This window comes from Panthera onca, chromosome F1 (assembly GCF_046562875.1).
Source record: "Panthera onca isolate mPanOnc1 chromosome F1, mPanOnc1 haplotype 2, whole genome shotgun sequence".
In the NCBI taxonomy this organism is placed as follows: domain Eukaryota; kingdom Metazoa; phylum Chordata; class Mammalia; order Carnivora; family Felidae; genus Panthera; species Panthera onca.
Window position 1 is genome coordinate 38,722,438 of NC_138355.1, and position 19,145 is coordinate 38,741,582.

Sequence of the window (19,145 nt, forward strand, 5' to 3'; positions counted from 1 at the left end):
AAAAGAAAGAAAGAAACAGCAACTAAGGAAAACATTCCAGTGTTCTTAGAAGCATTAAGTAAATAGATGGCAATAGGCAGAAAGGAAAAGTAGTGGCACAAAAATTAATATCCAGGGTAGGAAGAAACCCAGACCCCTTTGCTCCTAAGGGCAACAATTCATACCCAGGAGTGATGATGATTTTAACCCATTTGACCTTGGTAACTTAACCTACTAGAAGCTGGGCCCATGAAAATACACAAAACTAAAACAAATGATAATATGGGATAAATCAGAGTCACTGAAGAGAGCTTTACTAGACAAAAAAAAAAAAAAAAAAAAAAAATGACAAAAATTGGAATGGAGTTCCAACAAACTGATTTGGACACAGAAACCCAGTGAATATTAGATTCATGGCCCAAAAGAAGACAAAACTTTATTCTCACAGGAGCAGATATTATGCAACTTGGACCCGTTACCACTTGACACCTTTGAATATTTGGAGAAAAAATACTGATTTACGAAGATCTGTGATTAGCAGCAACCTGGAGATTAAGATGGCCTCTACCTAATATATTTATCCCTAAAAGCATATCCATTGAGAACAGGAGAATCTACTAATATAATAATAAAATTAGGATTATTAACTGTGATTCATGATAGGGGACACTCTCACCAATATATGTGGAAGCAACAGAAAAAATTGAAAAGATCAGTTTAAAAGCTGAGCCCCCATAGGACAGAAAAGCATTATAGTATTTGCAGGTTCCAGAAACAAAGGATAACTGATTGATTTGATAAGAACAGCTGAGGAACTAAGTCAAAATAAAGGCTTTAACACTCATGTTTATCAACAAAACAGGCCTACACCTAATGTACATAGATGCAATCAAAATAGGTCATTTAGAACTAAATATGCAAGACCCATTTGGCCACCTAAGCCATTTAGACTACCACTCTTTATAACAAATTATGAAGATAGAAACCCAAAGAGAAATCCCAGAAAATATGCATGTGCAGTGTCAGAGAAATGGAAACAACCACCTTTTAGAGTAAATAGACCTAAGAAAACTAAACCTACGTATAGACCCACTGACCCATTTATTGTGAATAGTTACCCCATTTAAAAAACTTAATTCTATTAATAGACAAGCCATTGGTAGCCAGAGGAGAGCAAACCCCCTAGAGTCTGGGCAGTCTCTGTCTCTTGGCCCAAGCTGGTGACAGTCACTCAAGTTATACTGGCCATTTCAATAGAAACCACTTCGTAAGTAAAAATGCTACATATATCACTATGTTGTTAGAGATAGGGTTCTAAGTACCATTATACTAGGCTATCCTACTAATTTAGAAAACTTTAACAATAAAAAGGAGTTAGTTGAAGGATTAAGGTGAAAATTAACCCCAGGGACAATGGTACATAGATTCCTAACAATGTGATAGATCACTCATTATGGATAAATGCCTTATTGGTCCCGATTTAGAAAACATTCTTGGACTAGATGTAATAGGACATATAAAAATTAAGAGAAACATTCAGGAACCCCTAAAGGAACAAATTATCATCCCCATATTTTGCAATTAACAATCCAATCTGGCCCGTTAAAAAGCCAGATCGATCATATAGACTTACAGTAGATTAGAAGAAGTTAAACAAATACTCTCTCAAAATTGAGGAAGTACTCCTAGATTTAGGCATTATCCTAATCAGTATCACCACTGGATCGGGACTTATTACATGGTGATAGACTTATCTGACATGTTCTTTGCTATTCTAATTGATGAGGAGAGCCAATCCATGACTGCATTCATTGGGAAGGCAGACAATATCAGTTTACTAGGTTACCACAAGATTAACACAAGAGACCAGTAATAGCCCACAACTTTCTAACACAAAACATCCAGGTTTTTCAGGAAAACAACACACACAAACCAGCATTTCCTATATTGATGACACATTCACTTGTGGTGATAACTTGGAAGAACAGACTAGAGTCACTATAGAATTAATTGAAATCTTTACACTCACAGGATGGACAACTGACCAAAGTAACACACAGGGACACTACACTGAAATTTCTAGGTCTTCTGAAGGCAGAATATATGAGACCCAGTCACAGACAAGCTAGATTGCGCTTCATTTGTACCACAAAATCAGCAGCTCAGAAACTGATAGGACTTTTTGGATATTGGAAATAGCACATACCACATCTGAAGATATTAAAACACATTTTTGAAATAAATAGGAAGAGTAGGGAATTTAGATGGAGACCCATGAGGCAGTCTTTATTTCAAAAATGCTGTCAGAACTTACAATACCATCTCATGAGGGCTCTGGATATAAACCAGAGTGCCTATACTCACAAGGGTTTGGACTAAAACACCACTATGGACTAAAACACCACAGGACCCCCAAGTATTACCCAACTGTATTTTGGACTAAGAAGTTCCTGTGGTCCAACAACAGACACCAACCAATTAAAAGGCTCACCCAGGTACTCTATGAGCCCTACAAAATTCAGAACCACTGACAGAAAGTAAACTAATTACACCTAAGCTACAACAGCCTATTCTGGAATGGGTAAAGCAGACCCCTGACCATAAAGTCCTAACATGGAAATGGTATATTTCCAAGCAGGACAAACAGGTTGAGGGTCAGCTTTGTGTGAACTGAGAAAATCTCCACTATGCCAATAGTGGACTTGCCAGAATTCCTGAGGGCAAGCCTATCCACGCTCCAGCAGTTGGGCAATGGGGACTGCCCTGGTCCCTGGCACCCAGTAATGCCTGGTTTACAACACATCAGCCTCCATGACACCATCTGGAGAATGCTAGCAGCCAGTGGCCTTGAGGACTGATGATGGTCTAACCCTGACAGATTCAGGCTTGAGAAAATCAGCACAATATGCTGAATTAATGGCCATAAAACTAACTGATGAACAATCTGTTAAAGAAAATCAGAATGACCTATATCTTTCTCAGACCCATGGGAAATAGCTGTTGGAATAGCCCTTTGGTCAGGAACGTGGTGGGGAAATGACTGGAAAATAGGAAATATGAACATATGGAGTAAGGATATGGCAGAAAATAGCACTGGCTGACGTCTTCATGTTCATCACACATGTCTCGGCATATCAGAAAGACAAGGCTCAAGTACCAAAACTTAATGACCAGATAGACAAACTCACTAGGAAAACTAAGAGGCCCGGGGCACCTGGGTGGCTTGGTCGGTTAAGCGTCCGACTTCGGCTCGGGTCATGATCTCACGGTCCGTGAGTTTGAGCCCCGCGTCGGCTCTGTGCTGGCAGCTCGGAGCCTGGAGCCTGTTTCGGATTCTGTGTCTCCCTCTCTCTCTGCCCCTCCCCTGTTCATGCTCTGTCTCTCTCTGTCTCAAAAATAAATAAACATTAAAAAAATTTTTTTTTAAAAAGAGGCCCAAATTCCCAAAATTTAACAAAAATACAATGATTCACAACTAAGGAGGAAACCAATTCAAAACACAACCATATATAAACAAGCAGAACAATGGAACATAAAACCTGAGCACACAAATATGCCAATTGATTGGATCATTGCATGGGCACATACCGCCAAACAAATCATGCTGGGACACAAAGCACTAGGACATGATTAGGAAAATAAATATGTATATACCTACCAAATACCTCCACTTTCAAATTAAGAAATGTGGGAATTGCTGAAAGTTTAAAGTGTGAAGGTCACTAGTGAATACTCTGTAAGGTCAAAGAAGCAGACAGACCCTTCCAGATTATACAAATGATTGTATAGGACCCTTATGTGTACCAGAGAACAAATTATGCATGCACTTTGTAGACACATGGTCAGGAATAGGATTACTCTATCCTTGCAGGAAAAATGATCAGAAATCTACCATCAGAGCTTTAGAAATCAGGATTGCTTGCTATGGTATCCCAATTAAATCAGGGGCCCCACTGCAAAGGAAAGCAAGTACAAGAATGGGCTAAGAACAAAGCATAGTAAGATACAAAGGACTTACACCTACAAGCCCAACCATGTCTGGGTCAAATGAAAGGTGCAATGGCTTACTCAAGCAGAAGCTGACTAATAAGCCTGATATAAAAGCTTGGACGAAACCAGTCTGGGAGGTGGCAAGATCTCTAAACCATAAATATGGAAAGAATGGAAAAACTCCTATCGCATTAACATTGCAAGCACCTCTACAGATGAGACCACTAACAAACTCCAGAATCTAAACTAGAAGGAAAACATTAAAAAAAAAAAACATAATGGTATATATATAGTACTAGGAAAATTATGGTACCTGCCATCAATACAACCTACTGGATGACTGAAGAAAAAACTACATTACATCACATTAAAGAAAATAATATGATGACTCTGAAAATGGCAGGCATAAGAACACCACCTTTACTGTAATGACACCAGATGCCTGATATTTAGCCTCGCAAGATGGAGGGCGACTATGCTAGAGGGAATATAGGCAATAACGGACGTCATAATGGTAGATATCCTTGGGTGGCAAGAACAACGAGAAGGAATTAAAAATGCCAAGGAAACTATCTTTATTTTGCAGGCATGAATCCACGATGCCTCTTTAACCCTACCAAGATTACTAACGGGTCAGTGCAGCATGCTGCCTGCTGCCCATACTCCATTGCCTATCGCTCCCTGTTGGATACCATAGTCATTACAGCTATGGATACTCCTCTGATGGCTCCAGCAATAGGAGCTGTGCCAGTGTTCTGAACTGGAATGCCACTTTCTGGTCCGGCACAAGTCCACTGTCTATGACATCCTCTGCATTCTCCAGAGATCACTAGTCTAGTCACCTTATTGCAACGGAGGACTCATCAACATCAGCGGCATCAACCAATGCAGCCTCTGCACCCCATCCTTCGCTGTCAGCACTATCTACTCACCGGGAAAGCTTCAATCAGTAGAGACACCAAATACTTAGGGAAGCTGATGAAGCAGTGGCGACCTCCATTTTAATCTCCACAAGAACCATCGAGGATTCTGAACAACAACTCTATTAGACATTGACTTGGAGGGTGAAGATTGGCCTGAGCTACTAACTGGCTTTTGGTATCATAACCCAGCACATATATTTCGTCAACCAGGTTCTGAATTTTTTACTTTTAAAAAAAAATATCTATTTCTGAAAGAGAGAGAGAGGAAGGGGCAGAGAGAAGGGACACAGAGGATCCCAAGCAAGCTCTGCACTGGCAGTGCAGAGTCCCATGAGGGGCTCGATCCCATGAACCCTGACATGACCTCAGCCAAAATTAAGAGTCAGATGCTCAACTGACTGAGCCACCCGGGCATCTCTGTACTTTTATCCTACTAAATTGAGGCAGCATTGGACACATCACAGAGACTCTGAAAATAACCTGGATTTAGTTCCTGATTTGTGTGTGAGCATTTTAGTGTAAAAGAGCAGCTGCTGAATACACAGAATAGGAATTATATCTTTAAATATAAATAGGCCAAAAACTGATCATCTACTACACTCCTGATTTATACTGTTTAACCCATATTCACCTACTAGAAAGTGAATAATGGATCTATGGACATTATTCCCAGACTTTAAAAGAACCAGGGACATTATGTGGTGTATAGAGAACACCCAGGAAACTTAGCACCTAACACATATCATTATCTTCTGTAATATAATCAAGCTACTATCTCCTATCACAGATCTCTACCCCAAGTGTGTAGAAATCATTGTTAATAAATCCATACCAGTCATATTGCAATTTATAATCATAGTCTATACATTAAAATTTAATATGTAGGACCTTCTAGGCAAATGCAAATCCCCAAGTTGTGCTTGGGTTTATCCAGCTCCTTTATATCCAACTTATAACATGCCAAAAACAGATAGCTCAAAGGAAGGAAAGCCTTATGGTTCCTTGTTGGACTGGTAGGCGGCTTAAGTGGAGGAACAATGGCAGCCACTTTTTCTCAATTCCAAATCAAATTACATTAAATTCTTAAACTTTGCTCTCAATTTAACACACATGCGGTGGCAGTTTTGTCCATTGGGTATACAGATGGATACAATTAGCCTTATGTTACAAAACATAAATTTCACATGGCAGTAAAAAAGCAGCCGGAGAAAATGCTAAAAAATAGCAACACTAAAAAAACCCCAAAATATGTTTTATGTACACTGTCAATGTACAGTTAGGGATGGCTGATATGTGGAGTACTCTTAGGACAGCTATAATCTTGGGTCAATACTGACTGTCTGAGATAACAGCCCAACCAGAAGTAGATATAATACATTCTAATGACTGTTATTCCTTGGACAACTATGAAATTAGAATATTGGCACTTAAGTAAGGAAACATGATATTGCAGTTTCCCAATATCAAAAGAGACAGTGGAGCCCACTGGCTATGGAAAGACCCCTTATGATAAAAGGAAAACATGTTCCTAAGGATACATCATTGGAATGAATCCAAAGTACCTTTATTACTGCTAGATCTTTGAAGATATCTATAGTATAAGTACTTATGACTATGGCTTTGATGCCTCCCCAACCAGTTATATATAACATAGAGCTAGTATGCTCTAAGCCAAACCTCACTCTTATCTATTGGAGTCAAGGAAAAAATAAGGAACAGAACATTACCTGTGTAAAACTACAACAGGTCAAGAATAAGACAATACAAGGAAAAAGATGTTAATTAAGTTCAGCAGAAGATAAAGGAACCCTTAAAATAACCAGAGACATGTTTCACATCAAGCCTCCAAAATTAATAATGTAAATCTCACATTAGAAAACTTAAGAAAAGTGAAGGTATATTTGGAAGGTGAGATTAATAAAGTCAAACTACTCTTGCAGGAATTTAAAAGAACAAAAATGTGCATTTATAAAAATAATGGCAGTTTTGAGTTCTAGTGTTATGGCAGTTGACCACATGTTTGATAGTGCTGTGCAAGCGTGCACCCCCTGGAACTTTATAAAAATGATCTTTACTTAGAAACGTAATTGTATGGAAATTTAACTGTGTCATTTAAGAAGCTTAACTTTTGGTTGCTTTATAATTAGACATGGTACCATGCTAAAGAGCTTTGTTATATTTATATTGATAACATTAGGAATATGGTTGCTTAAACTGGTCATTAAACTATAATATAAGAGAATGTTTGCCAAAGCTGAGAATTTGTGAGAACTATCGTAGAGTGTTTGGTCTGGGCAAGGCTACACTCTGCTGATCTAAAATGACCCTTGAAGACCTAGGGGCAAATAGCTCCTGCCATGGTTAAGACGGCTCTTCTACCGACAGTGGTGAAAGGCACGTGGTATCCCTTCAAAGAAGGGATCTCGCCCATCAACACCAGTGCTCTTGCTCTAGCCACATGTTCTAGCTACACGAGACTTTAGCGCTGGCATCTGGACTTCAGCTCCAAGATGGCTAACCTGTCTTCTGGGTACCACCTCCTATAAAATTACGCCTCAACTAAACTTGAACTTTATACATTTCATCTCCCCTTGCCTAGAACAATAGTATGACTAATCCAACCTTGGTTTGGAGTATGTTATTTCCATAGTGGCTAATGAAAAGACATTCTCTTGTATTCTATTGGCTTGTGAAATTTGCACAGTGAATTGTTGGCAAAGACAAAGTCAGCCTTTGAGTATTATTTGCCTTCCAAACAACACAGCTTTCAGAGGGATTATGCACAATTGTGTAGGTTAAGGCTTAGAATTAGGCAGAGGCCGGGCACCCCCAACAGCCTGACCTGGACTTGCCTGACATTGCCTGATCTGCGCCTCCTGCACCCTGTCAGTCATCTTTGGCTAGTCTGAGCTCTCCAGGCCTGTGGACCTAGTTCTCGTCCCCAATAACCTACATTACCTCATAGGTGTAGGGACCCCTTCCTCCAAAAATCACTGTGAGGCAGCCATCGAAATAGGTGACATTCAGTCCCCATGTGTACTTACTGTTTGCTGGGGTTCCAGGCTTCTGCAGCAATCAAGGCTCCCAGCTGTCTTTTGTCGGCAGACACCTTGGCCACCCTGCTTGATCCAGTCATGGAAAGGCAGTGGAGATCTGCCAGCTCTGCCTTCAAGGGGAATATGGATTATGCGTAGGTTAGCGTTTCAAATTAGTCAGGTGCCAGATACACAGTGCCCCTCCCCTGTGAGCCAGCCTCACTGGACATTGACCTGCTGTAGGTCCCTCACTACCCTGACTTGGGCAGCCCATGCATATGCTGTATATACTCTTTCAGTTGCTTTTAGGCAGCTGGGTCCCTCCAGGCCTTTGGAAGCTTGGGCCATCCACAACAACCTGCGTTGCCTCAAGAGTAGAGGGAGCCTAAACTGTGAACATCCCTCTGAGATGTCAGTTGTATGGGCAATAGTCTGTGCCCATGGGGACTTGCTGTCAGCCGGGGTTCTCAGTTTCTGCTGTAATTGAGGCTTCCAAGTATCTTTTATTGGAGGATACCCTGGCCAGCCTGCCTGGTCCAGTCCTAGCAAGGCAGTCCAGATGACTCCAGCTCTGTCTTCACTGTGGATACATGCATTAGTATAGGTGAGGGCTTGGATATGGCAGACGCTAGACACTCCAGCAAAAATGAGTGAAGGAAACCTCCCTCACCAAAAATGGAGTCAGAAGCCCTGGAGGGGAGCTCCTAATGCTCATATTACTCATTGCAGCCAGGATAACCATTGCAGCCAGGATAACCATCACATAGGATTATGAAAAGGATAACTTCTCACATAGGATTTTCTTCTCCTACTTTTAAGAAAAGGAACAAAGATCCATGCCTGCCCCAACAACAATGCACCAACCACCACCTGCAGCCAAGGAGAAACTTCTGTAACCTGGAACACTTGTCCTTTTCCAGAGAACTTTAAAAAATAAAAACCTTCTCAATTTCCTCCAAAAACTGAATAAAAACTGACCGTCCCTTTGTCTCTTCATATTTGCCTATGGCTTGTTGTAGTTTGCTTGTCCCAAATAGCAATTCCTCTGCTATTTACAAATAAACTCATTTTGCTAGCAAAGTAACTGGCTATTTTAAGGTTGACATTACATGGTATCAGAGAAATGGAATCCAGAGAAGACCCCCAACAATTCCAAGGTTGTTGAGCAAACATGGCCAGTACTCACAGTGTATTCAGCTCATTGCTTTCTTGGTGACTCTGGAGTTTGAGGGTAAGTCTCTTGTGGACTTTGAGCTCCTATGTTTTGAGCGCTCAGGCTTTATTCAGGGTTTTTCATGAATGCATCTCCTTTCCTCAGTTCCCTGGTAAGTCACCCATCCTGTTCAAAGCAGGGGATAACATAATTCCCAGTGTTTTAGCACAGCTGTCAGAAAAGTGAGCCCTTCATAATTAAGACATTTTAGGGAATCCAAAAGCAGATAGGTTCCACAAGGTCCTTGGGCCAGGATTTTGTTGCTTTCTAGAAAAATGGGTGAACTTTTGGACACTTAGAAATTGTAATGGCCATTCTGAGTGACACTTTTGTTAGATAAGTCTACCTTAAGGGGTATGGTTGTAAGAGAAAATTCTGAAACTCTTGGAGACCGTGGAATGCATTCTTTGGTTTGATATGTAGAATCTTCTAAAAGACAAAACGACTTGAAAAACAGTTCTAAAAAATCATTAGAACATTAAAACACACACACAACATTAGTAAAAGATATTGGCCATCAGAACTCATAATCTTAACTTAGTCTACCTACCAGAAACATAATTTGGATCCAACTATTTATTTTCTTTTAAACCTGAGACATGGCTAACATTTCTGAACAAAAGCTGTAAGATCTCTATGTTTATTTATGTGCTCTGTAGGTCTATGTTATATATGTTATAGATATGTAATTTTTTTTTTTTTTACCTCTGGATGGTATGGCCAAAATTCCTTTGTAAATTTCTTTAATTATCCTAGAGAGAATTAAGCATTTATATAAATATACTTTATTTACATAAATATAATTTATATATAAATATATAAATTTATATAAATATATATTATAGAAATATAGAAACCAATGCAAATGTTTTTCAGGTTCACAGGATCTGAGATAATCTTCGATAAATAAACACATGTAAGTTTGTTGGTTTAATAAGAACAGGTATGTCTTCGGTGTATCTGAATTAAATATAATGCAGATTAACAATTTATTCTACCTGGTTTTATTTATTATTTATTTATTTTTCAACATAATAATTATATATATTTTTTAATTTCCACCCAAATTAGTTAGCATATAGTGCAACAATGTATTCAGGAGTAGATTCCTTAATGCCCCTTACCCATTTAGCCCATCCCCCCTCCCACACCCCCTCCAGTAACCCTCTGTTTGTTCTCCATATTTGAGTCTCTTATGCTTTGTCCCCTCCCTGTTTTTATATTATTTTTGCTTTCCTTCCCTTATGTTCATTTGTTTTGTTTCTTAAAGTCCTCATATGAGTGAAGTCATGATATTTGTCTTTCTCTAATTTCACTTAGCATAATACCCTCCAGTTCCATCCATGTAGTTGCAAATGGAAAGATTTCATTCTTTTTGATTGCCAACAAATACTCCATTGTATGTATATATACACCACATTTTCTTTATCCATTCATCCATTGATGGACATTTGGGCTCTTTCCATACTTTGGCTATTGTCGGTAGTGCTGCTATAAGCATGGGGGTGCATGTGTCCCTTCGAAACAGCACACCTGTATCCCTTGGATAAATACCTAGTAGTGCAATTGCTGGGTCCTAGGGTAGTTTTATTTTTAATTTTTTGAGGAACCGCCATACTGTTTTCCAGAGTGGCTGCACCAGCTTGCATTCCCACCAGCAATGCAAAAGAGATCCTCTTTCTCCGCATCCTCACCAACATCTGTTTTTGCCTGAGGTGTAAATGTTAGTCATTCTGAAAGGTGTAAGGTGGAATCTCATTGTGGTTTTGATTTGTATTTCCCTGATGATGAGTGATGTTGAGCATTTCTTCATGTGTGGATCGGCCATCTGGATGTCTTTGGAGAAGTGTCTATTCATGTCTTTTGCCCATTTCTTCCTGGATTATTTTTTGGGTGTTGAGTTTGATAAGTTCTTTATAGATTTTGGATACCAACCCTTTATCTGTCATTTGCAAATATCTTCTCCTATTCTGTCGGTTGCCTTTTAGTTTTGTTGATTGTCTCCTTTGCTGTGCAGAAGCTTTTTATTTTGATGAGGTCCCACTAGTTCATTTTTACTTTTGTTTCCTTTGCCTCCAGAGATGTGTATAGTAAGAAGTGGCTGTGGCCAAGATCAAAGAGGTTTTTGCCTGCTTTCTCCTCGAGGATTTTGATGGCTTCCTGTCTTACATTTAGGTCTTTCATCCATTTTGAGTTTATTTTTGTGTATGGTGTGAGAAAGTGGTCCAGGTTCATTCTTCTGCAGGTTGCCATCCAGTTTTCCCAGCACCACTTGCTGAAGAGACTGTCCTTATTCCATTGAATATCCTTTCCTGCTTTGTCAAAGATTAGTTTGCCATATGTTTGCGGGTCCATTTCTGGGTTCTCTATTCTGTTGCATTGATCTGAGTGTCTGTTATTGTGCCAGTACCATACTGTCTTGATGATTACAGCTTTGTAGTATAGCTTGAAGTCTGGGATTGTGATGCCTCCTGCTTTGGCTTTCTTTTTCAAGATTGCTTTGGCTATTTGGGGTCTTTTCTGATTCCATACAAATTTTAGGATTGTTTGTTCTAGCTCTGTGAAGAATGCTGGTGTTATTTTGATAGGTATTGCATTGAATATGTAGATTGTTTTGAGTAGTATTGACATTTTAACAATGTTTGTTCTTCCTATCCAGGAGCATGGAATCTTTTTCCATTTTTTTTTTTTTGTGTCTTCTTCAATTTCTTTCATAAGCTTTCTATAGTTTTCAGTGTATAGATTTTTCACCTCTTTGGTTAGATTTATTCCTAGGTATTTTATGGTTTTTGGTGCAACTGTAAACAGGATTGATTACTTGATTTCTCTGTCACTTCATTGTTGGTGTATAGGAATGCAACTGATTTCTGTGCATTGATTTTATATCCTGCAACTTTGCTGAATTCATGAATCAATTCTAGCAGTTTTTTGGTGGGATCTTTAGGGTTTTCCCTATAGTGTATGAGGTCATCTGTGAAGACTGAAAGTTTGACCTCCTCCTGGCCAATTTGGATGCCTTTTATTTCTTTGTGTTGTCTGATTGCAGAGGCTGACTTCCAATACTATGTTGAATAACTGGCGAGAGTGGACATCCTTGTCTTGTTCCTGACCGTAGGGGGAAAGCCTTCAGTCTTTCCTCATTGAGGATGATCTTAGCATTGGGTTGTTCATATATGGCTTTTATGATCTTGAGGTATTCTCCTTCTATCCCTACTTTCCTGAGGGTTTTTATCAAGAAAGGATGCTGTATTTTGTCAGATGCTTTCTCTGCATCTACTGAGAGGATCATATGGTTCTTGTCCTTTCTTTTATTGATGTGATGAATCACATTAATTGTTTTGCAGATATTGAACCAGCCCTGCATCCCAGGTATAAATCCTATTTGGTCGTGGTGAATAATTTTTTTAATGTATTGTTGGATCCGGTTGGGTAATATCTTGTTGAAGATTTTTGCATCCATGTTCATCAGGGAAATTGGTCTATAGTTCTCCTTTTTAGTGGGGTCTCTGGTTTTGGAATCAAGGTAATGCTGGCTTCATAGAAAGAGTTTGGAAGTTTTCCTTCCACTTCTATTTTTTGGAAAAGCTTCAAAAGAACAGGTGTTAACTCTTCCTTAAATGTTTGGTAGAATTCCCCTGGAAAGCCATCTGGCCCTGGACTCTTGTTTTTTTGGGAGATTTTGATTACTAATTCGATTTTCTTACTAGTTATGGGTCTGTTCAAATTTTCTATTTCTTCCTTTTTCAGTTTTGGTAGTGTATGTTTCTAGGAATTTGTCCATTTCTTCCAGATTGCCCATTTTATTGGCATATAATTGCTCATAATATTCTCATTATTGTTTTTATTTCTGCTGTGTTGGTTGTGATCTCTCCTCTTTCATTCTTGATTTTATTTATTTGGGTCCTTTCCCTTTTCTTTTTGATCAAACTGGCTAGTGGTTTATCAATTTTGTTAATTCTTTCAAAGAACCAGCTTCTGGTTTCATTGATCTGTTCTACTGGGTTTTTTTTTTTTTTGGGGGGGGGGGTGTTTCGATAGCATTAATTGCTGCTCTAATATTTATTATTTCCAGTCTTCTGCTTGTTTTGGGTTTTATTTGCTGTTCTTTTCCCAGCTCTTTAAGGCGTAAGGTTAGGTTGTGTATCTGAGATCTTTCTTCTCTTTAGGAAGACCTGGATTGCTGTATACTTTCCTCTTATGACCACCTTTGCTGTGTCCCAGAGGTTTTGGGTTTGGTGTTATCATTTTCATTGGCTTCCATATACTTTTTAATTTCCTCTTTAACTTCTTGGTTAGTCCATTCATTCTGTGGTAGGATGTTCTTCAGTCTCCAAGTATTTGTTACCTTTCCAAATTTTTTCTTGTGGTTGATTTCGAGTTTCGTAGCATTGTGGTCTGAAAACATGCACCGTATGATCTCAATCTTTTTGTACTTGCTGACGGCTGATTTGTGTCCCAGTATGTTCTACCGGGTTTTATTAATCAAATAAGCTCATGCCAACTTTATATTATAATATTTGTCAACAAAAGAAGTAAGATGATGGTTAGCTACTTAATATCCAGTCCAAGTATAATTGTTAAAAGCAAATAATTTAAATAGATGTAAACAGGATCAAATTTTGTAATAAATTAAACTGAGTAATGCATATTCATGAATATGTTAATTATTTCCAAAGATTAAACATTAAATGCCAAACATAAGTTAATCTACTTTTGGCTTTTTAACTTTTACAGAGAGATAAAAAACATTTGGATCTATTAATAAACATGCTTTATGCTACATTGAGAAAAATTTACTGTAAGAGAATATATTTCTAAAAATTTGAAATGTGTTTATAAGTTTGCTGTAGTATACTAGTATATGTTGGAAAGTTTATAATTGTCTGCTTTATAGTTTTCACTGGAAAACAAAGATTACAAATACTTTTAGAAATTGGAAGATCTGAGAATACAAAACCAAAAAAATCATCAGAACACTTAAGAGTCATAAGCATAAATTAACTCTGCACAAACTGTGTGCTTTAATGCTGAAAGAATACAGGCAAAACAGCAGTGAAATTTTTGTAAAAGGAGAAACAGTCAAACTCTCATGAGAGCTTTCTCCTACTATAGAAGGATTTACTGTACCCTCTTATTTTTCAAACTATGGTCAGTGACCATTGATGAATTATTGTTAACATTTGTTTAAGTAGAAAATACATTATCTATGGCTATCTATACAGATAACTGAATAATATATATCTTCAATTTTATCTATAATAAATGGCTATTATATCAATTCATTTATTGTCTATAGATAAATAAAACAGAATAATTCCATAAAGTGCAAAATAGGAAATACATGTTAATTTATTAAACTTTTATTTCAGCTACTTGTGTGGTTTTATATACATAGGTATATGCTTGGCCATGTCATGCACATATTTCTTGCTGTGGAATGACCCATATGTTTGAAAGTCATTGCTCTTATACCACAGTCAATTGAGCAAAAGGGGCTGTGCAGCCAGCTGAAAAGACCAGTACAAGAATGACCACCCTTTCTGTCCTGTACATACACAATAATAATTCCTCAAGGCCAAACTTCACTTGTTCTTTGACAGGCTCATGCTTTGTTACCCTGTCTTTTTAGAATTGCAGTCAGGCAACAATACATAAATATAATGTTTATTTATTTGTTCATTTTTACTGATTTTCATGTTGTATTCAAATTTCATTTAGTTAACATACAGTGTAATATTAGTTTCAGATGTGCAATGTAGTGATTGAACATTTTCATACAATACCTGGTGCTCATCACAAGTGCACACCTTAATTCCCATCACCTATTTAATAAACACTTATATTTTAATGAAAAATGATGTTACTTGAACGACAGTTTATACATAATTTAGTGTCAATGTGTTAAGCATAGGGCTCTTCCCATATGCTTCTACATATAAGTTTACAAACACTTCTATCTTAATGAAAGAAATTGATACTTGAAAGATGATTATACAGTATATGCCATCTTTTAAGTAACATCTTTTATTTATTAAGATGTAAACTTATGTGTAGAAGCATAAGGGAAAAGCCCTGTGCTTAACTCATTGCAAATACACTGTATCTAATCATTCTGTCATCAATCTTCTTTCAACTGTAAGTGTAGAAACATATAGAATAGTCCTGTGCTTAACTCAATGAAACAATCTTTATTTAAAAGAACTTTCTCCATTTCTTATAACAATTTGGAAAGCTGGGAATTCTGGTGGCTTTCAGATATTTATAGCTCTGCCATCATTTTCCCATTTTAAAAAATATTCTGCCTACTCAACTTATCTCAACCATCTTCAACAATAATTTGGGGATCTCATTGCCCTTGCCTGTTCTATCTTTCTTAGTCTAACAAAGTAATGTCAATATAAGCCTAAAAACATGAGTGAATATCACATTGTAATTTCCAAAAGGATTCAGTTTATTATAATTACATAAAACATGTTTATATTCTTTTACATTCTTTTAATGTAATGCATAAGCAATTATGCTATCTTCTAAGAGTAAATATGCAATTATTCTGTAACAGTCCTGTATCATTTCTTTTCTAGAAAAGCTTTATATGTTTCTGAAATTGAAAAAAATGGCATTGAACTGATAAAGTTGAAATTGTTGGCATTTTTTTTTTTACACAACTACTAGAAACAGAGTGAAAGAAAATGACTATGAATAATAGGTTAAAAAACTTTTTTTGATAGGGAAAGGTATGATGAACTTTTTTGTAAGAAAAAGGATTTTGTTCTAAAGCAAAATTATTTTTCCTGTATTTTTTTAAATTTTAGAGTGAAGAAGAGAGACAGAGAGAGAGAGAATCTTAAGCAGGCTCCACACCCAGCATGGAGCCCAGTGTGGGGCTCCATATCATGAACCCTGAGCTGAAATCAAGAGTCAGATGCTCAACTGACTGAGCTAAGCAGGTGCCCCATATTGTTCCTGAATTTTTTAAAAATGACAAAGCCTAAATGGATCTTGAATGTTGTAGAAGGCTTATGGAAGAGGAATATTAAGAAATAAATTTTATGTAGTTAAGATAAAATTAGAATAGTGAACAGGGATGCCCCCTCTCACCATGATTGTTTAACATAGCGTTGGAAGTCCTAGCCTCAGTCATCAGACAACAAACGGAAATAAAAATCATCCAAATCATCAAAGAAGAAGTCGAAGTTTCACTTTTTGCTGATGACATGATGCACTACATGGAGAAGCTGAAAGACTCCACCAAAAAACTGCTAGAACTCATGCATGAATTCAGCAAAGTTGTAGGATGTAAAATGAATGTACAGTAATCGGTTGCATTTCTATACACCAATAATGAAGCAACAGAAAGAGAAATCAAGGAATTGATCCCGTTTACAACTGCACCAAGAACCATAAAATACCTAGGAATAAACCTAACCAAAGAGGTGAAAAATCTATACACTGAAAACTATAGAAAGCTTATGAAAGAAATTGAAGAAGACACAAAGAAATGGAAAAACAGTTCGTGCTCATGGGTTGGAAGAACAAATATTGTTAAAATGTCAATGCTACTCAAAGCAATCCACACATTCAATGCAATCCCAATCAAAATAACACCAGCATTCATCACAGAGCTAGAACAACACATCCTAAAATTTGTATGGAACCACAAAAGACCCCAAATAGCCAAAGTAATGTTGAAAAAGAAAAGCAAAGCTGGGGGCATCAGAATCCTCGACTTTAGCCTATACTACAAAGTGTAATCATCAAGACAGTATGATATTGGCACAAAAACAGACACATAGACAAATGGAATAGAGAATCCAGAAATGGACCCACAAATGTATGGCCAACTGATTTACAAAGCAGGAAAAAGTATCCAATGGAAAAAAGTCTCTTCAGCAAATGGTGCTGGGAAAACTGGACAGCAACCCGAAGAGGGATTAAACTGGACCACTTTCTTAACAATATACACAAAAATAAACTCAAAATGGATGAAAGACCTAAATGTGAGACAGGAAATCATCAAAACCCTAGAGGAGAAAGCAGGCAACAACCTCTTTGACCTCAGCTGCAGCAACTTCTTACTCGACATGTCTCTGAAGTCAAGGGAAAGCAAAGCAAAAAAGCTATTGGGACCTCATCAAGATAAAAAGCTTCTGCATGGTGAAGGAAACAGTCAGCAAAACTGAAAGCAACCAATGAAATGGGAGAAAATATTTGCAAATGACATATCAGATAAAGGGTTAGTATCCAAAATCTATAAAGAACTTACCAAACTCAACATCTGAAAAACAAACCAGTGAAGAAATAGGCAGAAGAAATGAATAGACACACTTTTTCAAAGAAGACATCCAGATGGCTAACTGACACATGAAAAGATGCTTAACATCACTCATCATCAGGGAAATACAAATCAAAACCACATTGAGATACCACCTCATACCTGTCAGAATGACAGAATTAACAACTCAGGCAACAGATGTTGTCAAGGATGTGGAGAAAGGGGAACCCTCTTGCATTGTTGGTGGGAATGCAAACTGGTGCAGCAACTCTTGAAAACAGTGTGGAGGTTCCTTAAAAATTAAAAATAGAATTACCCTATGACCTAGCAATAGCACTACTAGGTATTTATCCAAAGGATATAGGAGTGCTTATTCATAGAGGCACACGAACCCCAATGTTTATAGCAGTGCTATGAACAATAGCCAAAGTATGGAAAGAGCCCAAATGTCCATCAACTTATTAATGGATAAAGAAGATATGGTATATAGGGGCACCTGGTGGCTCAATTGGTTAAGCATCTGACTTTGGCTCTGGTCATGATCTCACTGCTTGTGAGTTCAAGCCCCAGGTCAGACTCTATGCTGACAGCTTGCAGCTCAGAGCCTGGAGCCTGCTTCAGATTCTGTCTCTGTCTCTCTGCTCTTTGCCTACTCGTGCTGTGTCTCTTTCTCTCTCAAATATAAATAAACATTAAAAAATTTTAAAAAGAAGATATGGTGTGTGTGTGTGTGTGTGAGTGTATGTATATGTATATATATATATATATATATATATATATATATATATATATATACCCACAATGTAATACTACTACTCAACAATACAAAAGAATGAAATCTTGCCATTTGCAACAGCATGGAAGGAACTGGAGGGTATTATGCTAAGTGAAATAAGTCAGAGAAAGAGAGAGATCATATGATTTCACTCATATGTGGAATTTGAGAAACTTGACAGAAGACCATAGGGGAAGAGAAGGAAAAATAAGTTAGAAACAGAGGGAGGCGAACTGTAAGGACTCTTAAATACAGAGGACAAACTGAGGGCTGATGGAGAAGGTGGGTTGGGAGGTGGGGAAAATGGGTGATGGGCATTGAGAAGGTCACTTGTTGGGATGAGCACTGGGTATGTAAGTCATGAATTATGGGAATCTACTCCTGAAGCCAAGACTACACTGTATACACTGTATGTTAGTTAACTTGACAATAAATTATAAAAATAAACACATAAGTAAATAAATAAAAGAAATTTAAAAAGGTTAAAAAATAAAAATTAAAAATAAAATTTAATTTAAAAATTTTGCTCCTTTTTGTATCCAAGAAAGCAAAACAAAAACAGAAACAACAACAACAAAAACCCCCAAACAAACAAAACCCCAAGGAAGCTAGATCCTTTTCGCATAAATCTGAAGTTACCTAAAAGTAACTAAGAATTTCCAGATGGTCTCTGCAACTTCTCAGGTTTGTTTCCTCTCCTTGTAAAAAAGGGAGAATTACACTATTTGGTATGTTAAATTATATCGGAAGCATTGTCAAATAAGTGATGCTAAGCTTTCTTTGATTTGTGTAGATATATGTTGTTAAAATGAGTGTTCTAAAAATTGTATGAAATCTTAGAAATCTTAGAAACATGATTTGTCCTGGTATGTTATTATCTTGAATGTTACAAAATGACCCAATTCCTTATCAGTTACATCACAATGAATTCTCATAAGATCTCTAATCATTTCTATTT

The 19,145-nt window shown here is 37.4% G+C and overlaps 1 long non-coding RNA gene across 1 annotated transcript in view; it reads left to right on the forward strand.

The window, feature by feature from the left end:
* Positions 1–4,499: 4,499 nt before the first annotated feature.
* LOC132685749 (uncharacterized) overlaps positions 4,500–19,145 on the forward strand; it is a 52,916-nt gene continuing 38,270 nt past the window's right edge. Inside the window, exons 1-2 of the long non-coding RNA XR_013553091.2 lie at positions 4,500–5,102; positions 10,017–10,056. This is a non-coding gene — a long non-coding RNA (uncharacterized LOC132685749). The remainder of the gene's footprint in view (positions 5,103–10,016; positions 10,057–19,145) is intronic.